Raw genomic sequence first — 19314 nt, 5'->3', positions numbered from 1 at the left:
GGGGCCTGAAAACACTAAAAATGACATGATGCTGTTTTCTGCCCAACTAGTGATGGAAACCAGAGGAAACTGCCTTGCTACTATAGAATTCACCAAACCACATGTTTCTGGCTTGGAAACTTGTTTCTGAGTGCTTCAGGTCACAAGCAACAGCCTAAGTGACAACATGCTCTCAAAATGCTTTTCGGGGCCTGAAAAAGCTGAAAGTGACATGATGCTGTTTTCTGACCAACTAGTGATGAAAACCAGAAGAAACTGCCTTGCTACTATAGAATTCACCAAACCAAATGTTTCTGGCTTGGAAACTTGTTTCTGAGTGCTTCAGGTCACAAGCAACAGCCTAAGTGACAACATGCTCTAAAAATGCTTTTCGGGGCCTGAAAACACTAAAAGTGACATGTTGCTGTTTTCTGACCAACTAGTGATGAAAACCAGAAGAAACTGCCTTGCTACTATAGACTTCACCAAAGTACATGTTTCTGGCTTGGAAACTCTTTTCTGAGTGTTTCTGGACAAAAGTAGCAGCCTAAGTGACAACATGCTGTCAAAATGCTTTTCGGGCCCTGAAAACACTAAAAGTGACATGTTGTTGTTTTCTGACCAACTAGTGATGAAAACCAGAAGAAACTGCCTTGCCACTATAGAATTCACCAAACCACATGTTTCTGGCTTGGAAACTTGTTTCTGAGTGCTTCAGGTCACAAGCAACAGCCTAAGTGACAACATGCTGTCAAAATGCTTTTCGGGGCCTGAAAACGCTGAAAGTGACATGATGCTGTTTTCTGACCAACTAGTGATGGAAACCAGAGAAAACTGCCTTGCTACTATAGAATTCACCAAACCACATGTTTCTGGCTTGGAAACTTGTTTCTGAGTGCTTCTGGTCAAAAGTAACGGCCTAAGTGACAACATGCTCTCAAAATGCTTTTCGGGGCCTGAAAACACTAAAAGTGACATGATGCTGTTTTCTGCCCAACTAGTGATGGAAACCAGAGGAAACTGCCTTGCTACTATAGAATTCACCAAACCACATGTTTCTGGCTTGGAAACTTGTTTCTGAGTGCTTCAGGTCACAAGCAACAGCCTAAGTGACAACATGCTGTCAAAATGCTTTTCGGGGCCTGAAAACGCTGAAAGTGACATGATGCTGTTTTCTGACCAACTAGTGATGAAAACCAGAAGAAACTGCCTTGCTACTATAGAATTCACCAAACCAAATGTTTCTGGCTTGGAAACTTGTTTCTGAGTGCTTCAGGTCACAAGCAACAGCCTAAGTGACAACATGCTCTAAAAATGCTTTTCGGGGCCTGAAAACACTAAAAGTGACATGTTGCTGTTTTCTGACCAACTAGTGATGAAAACCAGAAGAAACTGCCTTGCTACTATAGACTTCACCAAAGTACATGTTTCTGGCTTGGAAACTCTTTTCTGAGTGTTTCTGGACAAAAGTAGCAGCCTAAGTGACAACATGCTGTCAAAATGCTTTTCGGGCCCTGAAAACACTAAAAGTGACATGTTGCTGTTTTCTGACCAACTAGTGATGAAAACCAGAAGAAACTGCCTTGCTACTATAGAATTCACCAAACTACATGTTTCTGGCTTGGAAACTTGTTTCTGAGTGCTTCAGGTCACAAGCAACAGCCTAAGTGACAACATGCTGTCAAAATGCTTTTCGGGGCCTGAAAACACTAAAAGTGACATGTTGCTGTTTTCTGAACAACTAGTGATGGAAACTAGAAGAAACTGCCTTGCTACTATAGACTTCACCAAAGTACATGTTTCTGGCTTGGAAACTCTTTTCTGAGTGTTTCTGGAGAAAAGTAGCAGCCTAAGTGACAACATGCTGTCAAAATGCTTTTCGGGCCCTGAAAACACTAAAAGTGACATGTTGCTGTTTTCTGAACAACTAGTGATGGAAACCAGAAGAAACTGCCTTGCTACTATAGACTTCACCAAAGTACATGTTTCTGGCTTGGAAACTCTTTTCTGAGTGTTTCTGGACAAAAGTAGCAGCCTAAGTGACAACATGCTGTCAAAATGCTTTTCGGGCCCTGAAAACACTAAAAGTGACATGTTGCTGTTTTCTGACCAACTAGTGATGAAAACCAGAAGAAACTGCCTTGCTACTATAGACTTCACCAAAGTACATGTTTCTGGCTTGGAAACACGTTTCTGAGTGCTTCTGGACAAAAGTAACAGCCTAAGTGACAACATGCTGTCAAAATGCTTTTCGGGCCCTGAAAACACTAAAAGTGACATGTTGCTGTTTTCTGACCAACTAGTGATGAAAACCAGAAGAAACTGCCTTGCTACTATAGAATTCACCAAACCACATGTTTTTGGCTTGGAAACTTGTTTCTGAGTGCTTCAGGTCACAAGCAACAGCCTAAGTGACAACATGCTGTCAAAATGCTTTTCGGGGCCTGAAAACGCTGAAAGTGACATGATGCTGTTTTCTGACCAACTAGTGATGGAAACCAGAGGAAACTGCCTTGCTACTATAGAATTCACCAAACCACATGTTTCTGGCTTGGAAACTTGTTTCTGAGTGCTTCAGGTCACAAGCAACAGCCTAAGTGACAACATGCTCTAAAAATGCTTTTCGGGGCCTGAAAACACTAAAAGTGACATGTTGCTGTTTTCTGAACAACTAGTGATGGAAACCAGAAGAAACTGCCTTGCTACTATAGACTTCACCAAAGTACATGTTTCTGGCTTGGAAACTCTTTTCTGAGTGTTTCTGGACAAAAGTAGCAGCCTAAGTGACAACATGCTGTCAAAATGCTTTTCGGGGCCTGAAAACACCAAAAGTGACATGATGCTGTTTTTGGACCAACTAATGATGAAAACCAGAGGAAACTGCCTTGCTACTATGGAATTCACCAAACCATATGTTTCTGGCTTGGAAACTTGTTTCTGAGTGCTTCTGGTTAAAAGTAACAGCCTAAGTGACAACATGCTCTCAAAATGCTTTTCGAGGCCTGAAAACACCAAAAGTGACATGATGCTGTTTCCGGACCAACTAGTGATGAAAACCAGAGGAAACTGCCTTGCTACTATGGAATTCACCAAACCATATGTTTCTGGCTTGGAAACTTGCTTCTGAGTGCTTGTGCTCAAAAGTAACAGCCTAAGTGACAACATGCTCTCAAAATGCTTTTCGGGGCCTGAAAACACCAAAAGTGACATGATGCTGTTTTCTGAACAAGTATTGATGTAAACCAGAGGAAACTGCCTTGCTACTATGGAATTCACCAAACCACATGTTTCTGGCTTGGAAACTTGTTTCTGAGTGCTTCTGGTTAAAAGTAACAGCCTAAGTGACAACATGCTCTCAAAATGCTTTTCGGGGCCTGAAAATGCTAAAAGTGACATGATGCTGTTTTCTGAGCAACTAGTGATGGAAACCAGAGGAAACTGCCTTGCTACTATGGAATTCACCAAACCACATGTTTCTGGCTTGGAAACTTGTTTCTGAGTGCTTCTGGTCAAAAGTAACAGCCTAAGTGACAACATGCTCTCAAAATGCTTTTCGGGGCCTGAAAACACTAAAAATGACATGATGCTGTTTTCTGCCCAACTAGTGATGGAAACCAGAGGAAACTGCCTTGCTACTATAGAATTCACCAAACCACATGTTTCTGGCTTGGAAACTTGTTTCTGAATACTTCTGGTCAAAAGCAACAGCCTAAGTGACAACATGCTCTCAAAATGCTTTTCGGGGCCTGAAAACGCTAAAAGTGACATGATGCTGTTTTCTGCCCAACTAGTGATGGAAACCAGAGAAAACTGCCTTGCTACTATAGACTTCACCAAACCACATGTTTCTGGCTTGGAAACTTGTTTCTGAGTGCTTCTGGTCAAAAGTAACAGCCTAAGTGACAACATGCTCTAAAAATGCTTTTCGGGGCCTGAAAACACTAAAAGTGACATGATGCTGTTTTCTGCCCAACTAGTGATGGAAACCAGAGGAAACTGCCTTGCTACTATAGAATTCACCAAACCACATGTTTCTGGCTTGGAAACTTGTTTCTGAGTGCTTCAGGTCACAAGCAACAGCCTAAGTGACAACATGCTCTCAAAATGCTTTTCGGGGCCTGAAAACGCTGAAAGTGACATGATGCTGTTTTCTGACCAACTAGTGATGAAAACCAGAAGAAACTGCCTTGCTACTATAGAATTCACCAAACCAAATGTTTCTGGCTTGGAAACTTGTTTCTGAGTGCTTCAGGTCACAAGCAACAGCCTAAGTGACAACATGCTCTAAAAATGCTTTTCGGGGCCTGAAAACACTAAAAGTGACATGTTGCTGTTTTCTGACCAACTAGTGATGAAAACCAGAAGAAACTGCCTTGCTACTATAGACTTCACCAAAGTACATGTTTCTGGCTTGGAAACTCTTTTCTGAGTGTTTCTGGACAAAAGTAGCAGCCTAAGTGACAACATGCTGTCAAAATGCTTTTCGGGCCCTGAAAACACTAAAAGTGACATGTTGCTGTTTTCTGACCAACTAGTGATGGAAACCAGAAGAAACTGCCTTGCCACTATAGAATTCACCAAACCACATGTTTCTGGCTTGGAAACTTGTTTCTGAGTGCTTCAGGTCACAAGCAACAGCCTAAGTGACAACATGCTGTCAAAATGCTTTTCGGGGCCTGAAAACGCTGAAAGTGACATGATGCTGTTTTCTGACCAACTAGTGATGGAAACCAGAGAAAACTGCCTTGCTACTATAGAATTCACCAAACCACATGTTTCTGGCTTGGAAACTTGTTTCTGAGTGCTTCTGGTCAAAAGTAACGGCCTAAGTGACAACATGCTCTCAAAATGCTTTTCGGGGCCTGAAAACACTAAAAGTGACATGATGCTGTTTTCTGCCCAACTAGTGATGGAAACCAGAGGAAACTGCCTTGCTACTATAGAATTCACCAAACCACATGTTTCTGGCTTGGAAACTTGTTTCTGAGTGCTTCAGGTCACAAGCAACAGCCTAAGTGACAACATGCTCTCAAAATGCTTTTCGGGGCCTGAAAACGCTGAAAGTGACATGATGCTGTTTTCTGACCAACTAGTGATGAAAACCAGAAGAAACTGCCTTGCTACTATAGAATTCACCAAACCAAATGTTTCTGGCTTGGAAACTTGTTTCTGAGTGCTTCAGGTCACAAGCAACAGCCTAAGTGACAACATGCTCTAAAAATGCTTTTCGGGGCCTGAAAACACTAAAAGTGACATGTTGCTGTTTTCTGACCAACTAGTGATGAAAACCAGAAGAAACTGCCTTGCTACTATAGACTTCACCAAAGTACATGTTTCTGGCTTGGAAACTCTTTTCTGAGTGTTTCTGGACAAAAGTAGCAGCCTAAGTGACAACATGCTGTCAAAATGCTTTTCGGGCCCTGAAAACACTAAAAGTGACATGTTGCTGTTTTCTGACCAACTAGTGATGAAAACCAGAAGAAACTGCCTTGCTACTATAGAATTCACCAAACTACATGTTTCTGGCTTGGAAACTTGTTTCTGAGTGCTTCAGGTCACAAGCAACAGCCTAAGTGACAACATGCTGTCAAAATGCTTTTCGGGGCCTGAAAACACTAAAAGTGACATGTTGCTGTTTTCTGAACAACTAGTGATGGAAACTAGAAGAAACTGCCTTGCTACTATAGACTTCACCAAAGTACATGTTTCTGGCTTGGAAACTCTTTTCTGAGTGTTTCTGGACAAAAGTAGCAGCCTAAGTGACAACATGCTGTCAAAATGCTTTTCGGGCCCTGAAAACACTAAAAGTGACATGTTGCTGTTTTCTGAACAACTAGTGATGGAAACCAGAAGAAACTGCCTTGCTACTATAGACTTCACCAAAGTACATGTTTCTGGCTTGGAAACTCTTTTCTGAGTGTTTCTGGACAAAAGTAGCAGCCTAAGTGACAACATGCTGTCAAAATGCTTTTCGGGCCCTGAAAACACTAAAAGTGACATGTTGCTGTTTTCTGACCAACTAGTGATGAAAACCAGAAGAAACTGCCTTGCTACTATAGACTTCACCAAAGTACATGTTTCTGGCTTGGAAACACGTTTCTGAGTGCTTCTGGACAAAAGTAACAGCCTAAGTGACAACATGCTGTCAAAATGCTTTTCGGGCCCTGAAAACACTAAAAGTGACATGTTGCTGTTTTCTGACCAACTAGTGATGAAAACCAGAAGAAACTGCCTTGCTACTATAGAATTCACCAAACCACATGTTTTTGGCTTGGAAACTTGTTTCTGAGTGCTTCAGGTCACAAGCAACAGCCTAAGTGACAACATGCTGTCAAAATGCTTTTCGGGGCCTGAAAACGCTGAAAGTGACATGATGCTGTTTTCTGACCAACTAGTGATGGAAACCAGAGGAAACTGCCTTGCTACTATAGAATTCACCAAACCACATGTTTTTGGCTTGGAAACTTGTTTCTGAGTGCTTCAGGTCACAAGCAACAGCCTAAGTGACAACATGCTGTCAAAATGCTTTTCGGGGCCTGAAAACACTAAAAGTGACATGTTGCTGTTTTCTGAACAACTAGTGATGGAAACCAGAAGAAACTGCCTTGCTACTATATACTTCACCAAAGTACATGTTTCTGGCTTGGAAACTCTTTTCTGAGTGTTTCTGGACAAAAGTAGCAGCCTAAGTGACAACATGCTGTCAAAATGCTTTTCGGGGCCTGAAAACACCAAAAGTGACATGATGCTGTTTTTGGACCAACTAATGATGAAAACCAGAGGAAACTGCCTTGCTACTATGGAATTCACCAAACCATATGTTTCTGGCTTGGAAACTTGTTTCTCAGTGCTTCTGGTTAACAGTAACAGCCTAAGTGACAACATGCTCTCAAAATGCTTTTCGAGGCCTGAAAACACCAAAAGTGACATGATGCTGTTTCCGGACCAACTAGTGATGAAAACCAGAGGAAACTGCCTTGCTACTATGGAATTCACCAAACCATATGTTTCTGGCTTGGAAACTTGCTTCTGAGTGCTTGTGCTCAAAAGTAACAGCCTAAGTGACAACATGCTCTCAAAATGCTTTTCGGGGCCTGAAAACACCAAAAGTGACATGATGCTGTTTTCTGAACAAGTATTGATGTAAACCAGAGGAAACTGCCTTGCTACTATGGAATTCACCAAACCACATGTTTCTGGCTTGGAAACTTGTTTCTGAGTGCTTCTGGTTAAAAGTAACAGCCTAAGTGACAACATGCTCTCAAAATGCTTTTCGGGGCCTGAAAATGCTAAAAGTGACATGATGCTGTTTTCTGAGCAACTAGTGATGGAAACCAGAGGAAACTGCCTTGCTACTATGGAATTCACCAAACCACATGTTTCTGGCTTGGAAACTTGTTTCTGAGTGCTTCTGGTCAAAAGTAACAGCCTAAGTGACAACATGCTCTCAAAATGCTTTTCGGGGCCTGAAAACGCTAAAAGTGACATGATGCTGTTTTCTGCCCAACTAGTGATGGAAACCAGAGAAAACTGCCTTGCTACTATAGACTTCACCAAACCACATGTTTCTGGCTTGGAAACTTGTTTCTGAGTGCTTCTGGTCAAAAGTAACAGCCTAAGTGACAACATGCTCTAAAAATGCTTTTCGGGGCCTGAAAACACTAAAAGTGACATGATGCTGTTTTCTGCCCAACTAGTGATGGAAACCAGAGGAAACTGCCTTGCTACTATAGAATTCACCAAACCACATGTTTCTGGCTTGGAAACTTGTTTCTGAGTGCTTCTGGACAAAAGTAACAGCCTAAGTGACAACATGCTCTCAAAATGCTTTTCGGGGCCTGAAAACACTAAAAATGACATGATGCTGTTTTCTGCCCAACTAGTGATGGAAACCAGAGGAAACTGCCTTGCTACTATAGAATTCACCAAACCACATGTTTCTGGCTTGGAAACTTGTTTCTGAGTGCTTCAGGTCACAAGCAACAGCCTAAGTGACAACATGCTCTCAAAATGCTTTTCGGGGCCTGAAAAAGCTGAAAGTGACATGATGCTGTTTTCTGACCAACTAGTGATGAAAACCAGAAGAAACTGCCTTGCTACTATAGAATTCACCAAACCAAATGTTTCTGGCTTGGAAACTTGTTTCTGAGTGCTTCAGGTCACAAGCAACAGCCTAAGTGACAACATGCTCTAAAAATGCTTTTCGGGGCCTGAAAACACTAAAAGTGACATGTTGCTGTTTTCTGACCAACTAGTGATGAAAACCAGAAGAAACTGCCTTGCTACTATAGACTTCACCAAAGTACATGTTTCTGGCTTGGAAACTCTTTTCTGAGTGTTTCTGGACAAAAGTAGCAGCCTAAGTGACAACATGCTGTCAAAATGCTTTTCGGGCCCTGAAAACACTAAAAGTGACATGTTGTTGTTTTCTGACCAACTAGTGATGAAAACCAGAAGAAACTGCCTTGCCACTATAGAATTCACCAAACCACATGTTTCTGGCTTGGAAACTTGTTTCTGAGTGCTTCAGGTCACAAGCAACAGCCTAAGTGACAACATGCTGTCAAAATGCTTTTCGGGGCCTGAAAACGCTGAAAGTGACATGATGCTGTTTTCTGACCAACTAGTGATGGAAACCAGAGAAAACTGCCTTGCTACTATAGAATTCACCAAACCACATGTTTCTGGCTTGGAAACTTGTTTCTGAGTGCTTCTGGTCAAAAGTAACGGCCTAAGTGACAACATGCTCTCAAAATGCTTTTCGGGGCCTGAAAACACTAAAAGTGACATGATGCTGTTTTCTGCCCAACTAGTGATGGAAACCAGAGGAAACTGCCTTGCTACTATAGAATTCACCAAACCACATGTTTCTGGCTTGGAAACTTGTTTCTGAGTGCTTCAGGTCACAAGCAACAGCCTAAGTGACAACATGCTGTCAAAATGCTTTTCGGGGCCTGAAAACGCTGAAAGTGACATGATGCTGTTTTCTGACCAACTAGTGATGAAAACCAGAAGAAACTGCCTTGCTACTATAGAATTCACCAAACCAAATGTTTCTGGCTTGGAAACTTGTTTCTGAGTGCTTCAGGTCACAAGCAACAGCCTAAGTGACAACATGCTCTAAAAATGCTTTTCGGGGCCTGAAAACACTAAAAGTGACATGTTGCTGTTTTCTGACCAACTAGTGATGAAAACCAGAAGAAACTGCCTTGCTACTATAGACTTCACCAAAGTACATGTTTCTGGCTTGGAAACTCTTTTCTGAGTGTTTCTGGACAAAAGTAGCAGCCTAAGTGACAACATGCTGTCAAAATGCTTTTCGGGCCCTGAAAACACTAAAAGTGACATGTTGCTGTTTTCTGACCAACTAGTGATGAAAACCAGAAGAAACTGCCTTGCTACTATAGAATTCACCAAACTACATGTTTCTGGCTTGGAAACTTGTTTCTGAGTGCTTCAGGTCACAAGCAACAGCCTAAGTGACAACATGCTGTCAAAATGCTTTTCGGGGCCTGAAAACACTAAAAGTGACATGTTGCTGTTTTCTGAACAACTAGTGATGGAAACTAGAAGAAACTGCCTTGCTACTATAGACTTCACCAAAGTACATGTTTCTGGCTTGGAAACTCTTTTCTGAGTGTTTCTGGACAAAAGTAGCAGCCTAAGTGACAACATGCTGTCAAAATGCTTTTCGGGCCCTGAAAACACTAAAAGTGACATGTTGCTGTTTTCTGAACAACTAGTGATGGAAACCAGAAGAAACTGCCTTGCTACTATAGACTTCACCAAAGTACATGTTTCTGGCTTGGAAACTCTTTTCTGAGTGTTTCTGGACAAAAGTAGCAGCCTAAGTGACAACATGCTGTCAAAATGCTTTTCGGGCCCTGAAAACACTAAAAGTGACATGTTGCTGTTTTCTGACCAACTAGTGATGAAAACCAGAAGAAACTGCCTTGCTACTATAGACTTCACCAAAGTACATGTTTCTGGCTTGGAAACACGTTTCTGAGTGCTTCTGGACAAAAGTAACAGCCTAAGTGACAACATGCTGTCAAAATGCTTTTCGGGCCCTGAAAACACTAAAAGTGACATGTTGCTGTTTTCTGACCAACTAGTGATGAAAACCAGAAGAAACTGCCTTGCTACTATAGAATTCACCAAACCACATGTTTTTGGCTTGGAAACTTGTTTCTGAGTGCTTCAGGTCACAAGCAACAGCCTAAGTGACAACATGCTGTCAAAATGCTTTTCGGGGCCTGAAAACGCTGAAAGTGACATGATGCTGTTTTCTGACCAACTAGTGATGGAAACCAGAGGAAACTGCCTTGCTACTATAGAATTCACCAAACCACATGTTTCTGGCTTGGAAACTTGTTTCTGAGTGCTTCAGGTCACAAGCAACAGCCTAAGTGACAACATGCTCTAAAAATGCTTTTCGGGGCCTGAAAACACTAAAAGTGACATGTTGCTGTTTTCTGAACAACTAGTGATGGAAACCAGAAGAAACTGCCTTGCTACTATAGACTTCACCAAAGTACATGTTTCTGGCTTGGAAACTCTTTTCTGAGTGTTTCTGGACAAAAGTAGCAGCCTAAGTGACAACATGCTGTCAAAATGCTTTTCGGGGCCTGAAAACACCAAAAGTGACATGATGCTGTTTTTGGACCAACTAATGATGAAAACCAGAGGAAACTGCCTTGCTACTATGGAATTCACCAAACCATATGTTTCTGGCTTGGAAACTTGTTTCTCAGTGCTTCTGGTTAAAGTAACAGCCTAAGTGACAACATGCTCTCAAAATGCTTTTCGAGGCCTGAAAACACCAAAAGTGACATGATGCTGTTTCCGGACCAACTAGTGATGAAAACCAGAGGAAACTGCCTTGCTACTATGGAATTCACCAAACCATATGTTTCTGGCTTGGAAACTTGCTTCTGAGTGCTTGTGCTCAAAAGTAACAGCCTAAGTGACAACATGCTCTCAAAATGCTTTTCGGGGCCTGAAAACACCAAAAGTGACATGATGCTGTTTTCTGAACAAGTATTGATGTAAACCAGAGGAAACTGCCTTGCTACTATGGAATTCACCAAACCACATGTTTCTGGCTTGGAAACTTGTTTCTGAGTGCTTCTGGTTAAAAGTAACAGCCTAAGTGACAACATGCTCTCAAAATGCTTTTCGGGGCTTGAAAATGCTAAAAGTGACATGATGCTGTTTTCTGAGCAACTAGTGATGGAAACCAGAGGAAACTGCCTTGCTACTATGGAATTCACCAAACCACATGTTTCTGGCTTGGAAACTTGTTTCTGAGTGCTTCTGGTCAAAAGTAACAGCCTAAGTGACAACATGCTCTCAAAATGCTTTTCGGGGCCTGAAAACACTAAAAATGACATGATGCTGTTTTCTGCCCAACTAGTGATGGAACCAGAGGAAACTGCCTTGCTACTATAGAATTCACCAAACCACATGTTTCTGGCTTGGAAACTTGTTTCTGAATACTTCTGGTCAAAAGCAACAGCCTAAGTGACAACATGCTCTCAAAATGCTTTTCGGGGCCTGAAAACGCTAAAAGTGACATGATGCTGTTTTCTGCCCAACTAGTGATGGAAACCAGAGAAAACTGCCTTGCTACTATAGACTTCACCAAACCACATGTTTCTGGCTTGGAAACTTGTTCTGAGTGCTTCTGGTCAAAAGTAACAGCCTAAGTGACAACATGCTCTAAAAATGCTTTTCGGGGCCTGAAAACACTAAAAGTGACATGATGCTGTTTTCTGCCCAACTAGTGATGGAAACCAGAGGAAACTGCCTTGCTACTATAGAATTCACCAAACCACATGTTTCTGGCTTGGAAACTTGTTTCTGAGTGCTTCAGGTCACAAGCAACAGCCTAAGTGACAACATGCTCTCAAAATGCTTTTCGGGGCCTGAAAACGCTGAAAGTGACATGATGCTGTTTTCTGACCAACTAGTGATGAAAACCAGAAGAAACTGCCTTGCTACTATAGAATTCACCAACCAAATGTTTCTGGCTTGGAAACTTGTTTCTGAGTGCTTCAGGTCACAAGCAACAGCCTAAGTGACAACATGCTCTAAAAATGCTTTTCGGGGCCTGAAAACACTAAAAGTGACATGTTGCTGTTTTCTGACCAACTAGTGATGAAAACCAGAAGAAACTGCCTTGCTACTATAGACTTCACCAAAGTACATGTTTCTGGCTTGGAAACTCTTTTCTGAGTGTTTCTGGACAAAAGTAGCAGCCTAAGTGACAACATGCTGTCAAAATGCTTTTCGGGCCCTGAAAACACTAAAAGTGACATGTTGCTGTTTTCTGACCAACTAGTGATGGAAACCAGAAGAAACTGCCTTGCCACTATAGAATTCACCAAACCACATGTTTCTGGCTTGGAAACTTGTTTCTGAGTGCTTCAGGTCACAAGCAACAGCCTAAGTGACAACATGCTGTCAAAATGCTTTTCGGGGCCAGAAAACGCTGAAAGTGACATGATGCTGTTTTCTGACCAACTAGTGATGGAAACCAGAGAAAACTGCCTTGCTACTATAGAATTCACCAAACCACATGTTTCTGGCTTGGAAACTTGTTTCTGAGTGCTTCTGGTCAAAAGTAACGGCCTAAGTGACAACATGCTCTCAAAATGCTTTTCGGGGCCTGAAAACACTAAAAGTGACATGATGCTGTTTTCTGCCCAACTAGTGATGGAAACCAGAGGAAACTGCCTTGCTACTATAGAATTCACCAAACCACATGTTTCTGGCTTGGAAACTTGTTTCTGAGTGCTTCAGGTCACAAGCAACAGCCTAAGTGACAACATGCTCTCAAATGCTTTTCGGGGCCTGAAAACGCTGAAGTGACATGATGCTGTTTTCTGACCAACTAGTGATGAAAACCAGAAGAAACTGCCTTGCTACTATAGAATTCACCAAACCAAATGTTTCTGGCTTGGAAACTTGTTTCTGAGTGCTTCAGGTCACAAGCAACAGCCTAAGTGACAACATGCTCTAAAAATGCTTTTCGGGGCCTGAAAACACTAAAAGTGACATGTTGCTGTTTTCTGACCAACTAGTGATGAAAACCAGAAGAAACTGCCTTGCTACTATAGACTTCACCAAAGTACATGTTTCTGGCTTGGAAACTCTTTTCTGAGTGTTTCTGGACAAAAGTAGCAGCCTAAGTGACAACATGCTGTCAAAATGCTTTTCGGGCCCTGAAAACACTAAAAGTGACATGTTGCTGTTTTCTGACCAACTAGTGATGAAAACCAGAAGAAACTGCCTTGCTACTATAGAATTCACCAAACTACATGTTTCTGGCTTGGAAACTTGTTTCTGAGTGCTTCAGGTCACAAGCAACAGCCTAAGTGACAACATGCTGTCAAAATGCTTTTCGGGGCCTGAAAACACTAAAAGTGACATGTTGCTGTTTTCTGAACAACTAGTGATGGAAACTAGAAGAAACTGCCTTGCTACTATAGACTTCACCAAAGTACATGTTTCTGGCTTGGAAACTCTTTTCTGAGTGTTTCTGGACAAAAGTAGCAGCCTAAGTGACAACATGCTGTCAAAATGCTTTTCGGCCCTGAAAACACTAAAAGTGACATGTTGCTGTTTTCTGAACAACTAGTGATGGAAACCAGAAGAAACTGCCTTGCTACTATAGACTTCACCAAAGTACATGTTTCTGGCTTGGAAACTCTTTTCTGAGTGTTTCTGGACAAAAGTAGCAGCCTAAGTGACAACATGCTGTCAAAATGCTTTTCGGGCCCTGAAAACACTAAAAGTGACATGTTGCTGTTTTCTGACCAACTAGTGATGAAAACCAGAAGAAACTGCCTTGCTACTATAGACTTCACCAAAGTACATGTTTCTGGCTTGGAAACACGTTTCTGAGTGCTTCTGGACAAAAGTAACAGCCTAAGTGACAACATGCTGTCAAAATGCTTTTCGGGCCCTGAAAACACTAAAAGTGACATGTTGCTGTTTTCTGACCAACTAGTGATGAAAACCAGAAGAAACTGCCTTGCTACTATAGAATTCACCAAACCACATGTTTTTGGCTTGGAAACTTGTTTCTGAGTGCTTCAGGTCACAAGCAACAGCCTAAGTGACAACATGCTGTCAAAATGCTTTTCGGGGCCTGAAAACGCTGAAAGTGACATGATGCTGTTTTCTGACCAACTAGTGATGGAAACCAGAGGAAACTGCCTTGCTACTATAGAATTCACCAAACCACATGTTTTTGGCTTGGAAACTTGTTTCTGAGTGCTTCAGGTCACAAGCAACAGCCTAAGTGACAACATGCTCTAAAAATGCTTTTCGGGGCCTGAAAACACTAAAAGTGACATGTTGCTGTTTTCTGAACAACTAGTGATGGAAACCAGAAGAAACTGCCTTGCTACTATATACTTCACCAAAGTACATGTTTCTGGCTTGGAAACTCTTTTCTGAGTGTTTCTGGACAAAAGTAGCAGCCTAAGTGACAACATGCTGTCAAAATGCTTTTCGGGGCCTGAAAACACCAAAAGTGACATGATGCTGTTTTTGGACCAACTAATGATGAAAACCAGAGGAAACTGCCTTGCTACTATGGAATTCACCAAACCATATGTTTCTGGCTTGGAAACTTGTTTCTCAGTGCTTCTGGTTAACAGTAACAGCCTAAGTGACAACATGCTCTCAAAATGCTTTTCGAGGCCTGAAAACACCAAAAGTGACATGATGCTGTTTCCGGACCAACTAGTGATGAAAACCAGAGGAAACTGCCTTGCTACTATGGAATTCACCAAACCATATGTTTCTGGCTTGGAAACTTGCTTCTGAGTGCTTGTGCTCAAAAGTAACAGCCTAAGTGACAACATGCTCTCAAAATGCTTTTCGGGGCCTGAAAACACCAAAAGTGACATGATGCTGTTTTCTGAACAAGTATTGATGTAAACCAGAGGAAACTGCCTTGCTACTATGGAATTCACCAAACCACATGTTTCTGGCTTGGAAACTTGTTTCTGAGTGCTTCTGGTTAAAAGTAACAGCCTAAGTGACAACATGCTCTCAAAATGCTTTTCGGGGCCTGAAAATGCTAAAAGTGACATGATGCTGTTTTCTGAGCAACTAGTGATGGAAACCAGAGGAAACTGCCTTGCTACTATGGAATTCACCAAACCACATGTTTCTGGCTTGGAAACTTGTTTCTGAGTGCTTCTGGTCAAAAGTAACAGCCTAAGTGACAACATGCTCTCAAAATGCTTTTCGGGGCCTGAAAACGCTAAAAGTGACATGATGCTGTTTTCTGCCCAACTAGTGATGGAAACCAGAGAAAACTGCCTTGCTACTATAGACTTCACCAAACCACATGTTTCTGGCTTGGAAACTTGTTTCTGAGTGCTTCTGGTCAAAAGTAACAGCCTAAGTGACAACATGCTCTAAAAATGCTTTTCGGGGCCTGAAAACACTAAAAGTGACATGATGCTGTTTTCTGCCCAACTAGTGATGGAAACCAGAGGAAACTGCCTTGCTACTATAGAATTCACCAAACCACATGTTTCTGGCTTGGAAACTTGTTTCTGAGTGCTTCAGGTCACAAGCAACAACCTAAGTGACAACATGCTCTCAAAATGCTTTTCGGGGCCTGAAAACGCTGAAAGTGACATGATGCTGTTTTCTGACCAACTAGTGATGAAAACCAGAAGAAACTGCCTTGCTACTATAGAATTCACCAAACCAAATGTTTCTGGCTTGGAAACTTGTTTCTGAGTGCTTCAGGTCACAAGCAACAGCCTAAGTGACAACATGCTGTCAAAATGCTTTTCGGGGCCTGAAAACGCTGAAAGTGACATGATGCTGTTTTCTGACCAACTAGTGATGGAAACCAGAGGAAACTGCCTTGCTACTATAGAATTCACCAAACCACATGTTTCTGGCTTGGAAACTTGTTTCTGAGTGCTTCAGGTCACAAGCAACAGCCTAAGTGACAACATGCTCTAAAAATGCTTTTCGGGGCCTGAAAACACTAAAAGTGACATGTTGCTGTTTTCTGAACAACTAGTGATGGAAACCAGAAGAAACTGCCTTGCTACTATAGACTTCACCAAAGTACATGTTTCTGGCTTGGAAACTCTTTTCTGAGTGTTTCTGGACAAAAGTAGCAGCCTAAGTGACAACATGCTGTCAAAATGCTTTTCGCAGGCTGAAAATACCAAAAGTGACATGATGCTGTTTTTGGACCAACTAATGATGAAAACCAGAGGAAACTGCCTTGCTACTATGGAATTCACCAAACCATATGTTTCTGGCTTGGAAACTTGTTTCTCAGTGCTTCTGGTTAAAAGTAACAGCCTAAGTGACAACATGCTCTCAAAATGCTTTTCGAGGCCTGAAAACACCAAAAGTGACATGATGCTGTTTCCGGACCAACTAGTGATGAAAACCAGAGGAAACTGCCTTGCTACTATGGAATTCACCAAACCATATGTTTCTGGCTTGGAAACTTGCTTCTGAGTGCTTGTGCTCAAAAGTAACAGCCTAAGTGACAACATGCTCTCAAAATGCTTTTCGGGGCCTGAAAACACCAAAAGTGACATGATGCTGTTTTCTGAACAAGTATTGATGTAAACCAGAGGAAACTGCCTTGCTACTATGGAATTCACCAAACCACATGTTTCTGGCTTGGAAACTTGTTTCTGAGTGCTTCTGGTTAAAAGTAACAGCCTAAGTGACAACATGCTCTCAAAATGCTTTTCGGGGCCTGAAAATGCTAAAAGTGACATGATGCTGTTTTCTGAGCAACTAGTGATGGAAACCAGAAGAAACTGCCTTGCTACTATGGAATTCACCAAACCACATGTTTCTGGCTTGGAAACTTGTTTCTGAGTGCTTCTGGTCAAAAGTAACAGCCTAAGTGACAACATGCTCTCAAAATGCTTTTCGGGGCCTGAAAACACTAAAAATGACATGATGCTGTTTTCTGCCCAACTAGTGATGGAAACCAGAGGAAACTGCCTTGCTACTATAGAATTCACCAAACCACATGTTTCTGGCTTGGAAACTTGTTTCTGAATACTTCTGGTCAAAAGCAACAGCCTAAGTGACAACATGCTCTCAAAATGCTTTTCGGGGCCTGAAAACGCTAAAAGTGACATGATGCTGTTTTCTGACCAACTAGTGATGAAAACCAGAAGAAACTGCCTTGCCACTATAGAATTCACCAAACCACATGTTTCTGGCTTGGAAACTTGTTTCTGAGTGCTTCTGGTCAAAAGTAACGGCCTAAGTGACAACATGCTCTCAAAATGCTTTTCGGGGCCTGAAAACACTAAAAGTGACATGATGCTGTTTTCTGCCCAACTAGTGATGGAAACCAGAGGAAACTGCCTTGCTACTATAGAATTCACCAAACCACATGTTTCTGGCTTGGAAACTTGTTTCTGAGTGCTTCAGGTCACAAGCAACAGCCTAAGTGACAACATGCTCTCAAAATGCTTTTCGGGGCCTGAAAACGCTGAAAGTGACATGATGCTGTTTTCTGACCAACTAGTGATGAAAACCAGAAGAAACTGCCTTGCTACTATAGAATTCACCAAACCAAATGTTTCTGGCTTGGAAACTTGTTTCTGAGTGCTTCAGGTCACAAGCAACAGCCTAAGTGACAACATGCTCTAAAAATGCTTTTCGGGGCCTGAAAACACTAAAAGTGACATGTTGCTGTTTTCTGACCAACTAGTGATGAAAACCAGAAGAAACTGCCTTGCTACTATAGACTTCACCAAAGTACATGTTTCTGGCTTGGAAACTCTTTTCTGAGTGTTTCTGGACAAAAGTAGCAGCCTAAGTGACAACATGCTGTCAAAATGCTTTTCGGGCCCTGAAAACACTAAAAGTGACATGTTGCTGTTTTCTGACCAACTAGTGATGAAAACCAGAAGAAACTGCCTTGCTACTATAGAATTCACCAAACTACATGTTTCTGGCTTGGAAACTTGTTTCTGAGTGCTTCAGGTCACAAGCAACAGCCTAAGTGACAACATGCTGTCAAAATGCTTTTCGGGGCCTGAAAACGCTGAAAGTGACATGATGCTGTTTTCTGACCAACTAGTGATGGAAACCAGAGAAAACTGCCTTGCTACTATAGAATTCACCAAACCACATGTTTCTGGCTTGGAAACTTGTTTCTGAGTGCTTCAGGTCACAAGCAACAGCCTAAGTGACAACATGCTGTCAAAATGCTTTTCGGGGCCTGAAAACGCTGAAAGTGACATGATGCTGTTTTCTGACCAACTAGTGATGGAAACCAGAGAAAACTGCCTTGCTACTATAGAATTCACCAAACCACATGTTTCTGGCTTGGAAACTTGTTTCTGAGTGCTTCTGGTCAAAAGTAACAGCCTAAGTGACAACATGCTCTCAAAATGCTTTACGGGGCCTGAAAACACTAAAAGTGACATGATGCTGTTTTCTGCCCAACTAGTGATGGAAACCAGAGGAAACTGCCTTGCTACTATAGAATTCACCAAACCACATGTTTCTGGCTTGGAAACTTGTTTCTGAGTGCTTCAGGTCACAAGCAACAGCCTAAGTGACAACATGCTCTCAAAATGCTTTTCGGGGCCTGAAAACACTAAAAGTGACATGTTGCTGTTTTCTGACCAACTAGTGATGAAAACCAGAAGAAACTGCCTTGATATTATAGACTTCACCAAAGTACATGTTTCTGGCTTGGAAACTCGTTTCTGAGTGTTTCTGGACAAAAGTAGCAGCCTAAGTGACAACATGCTGTCAAAATGCTTTTCGGGCCCTGAAAACACTAAAAGTGACATGTTGCTGTTTTCTGACCAACAAGTGATGAAAACCAGAAGAAACTGCCTTGCTACTATAGACTTCACCAAAGTACATGTTTCTGGCTTGGAAACACGTTTCTGAGTGCTTCTGGACAAAAGTAACAGCCTAAGTGACAACATGCTGTCAAAATGCTTTTCGGGCCCTGAAAACACTAAAAGTGACATGTTGCTGTTTTCTGACCAACTAGTGATGAAAACCAGAAGAAACTGCCTTGCTACTATAGAATTCACCAAACCACATGTTTCTGGCTTGGAAACTTGTTTCTGAATGCTTCAGGTCACAAGCAACAGCCTAAGTGACAACATGCTGTCAAAATGCTTTTCGGGGCCTGAAAACACTAAAAGTGACATGTTGCTGTTTTCTGAACAACTAGTGATGGAAACCAGAAGAAACTGCCTTGCTACTATAGACTTCACCAAAGTACATGTTTCTGGCTTGGAAACTCTTTTCTGAGTGTTTCTGGACAAAAGTAGCAGCCTAAGTGAC

The sequence above is a fragment of the Epinephelus lanceolatus genome, chromosome 14 (genome assembly GCF_041903045.1).
Source record: "Epinephelus lanceolatus isolate andai-2023 chromosome 14, ASM4190304v1, whole genome shotgun sequence".
NCBI lineage: Eukaryota > Metazoa > Chordata > Actinopteri > Perciformes > Serranidae > Epinephelus > Epinephelus lanceolatus.
The sequence above is the reverse complement of the archived record's forward strand: the minus strand, read 5'-3'. Positions refer to the sequence as shown.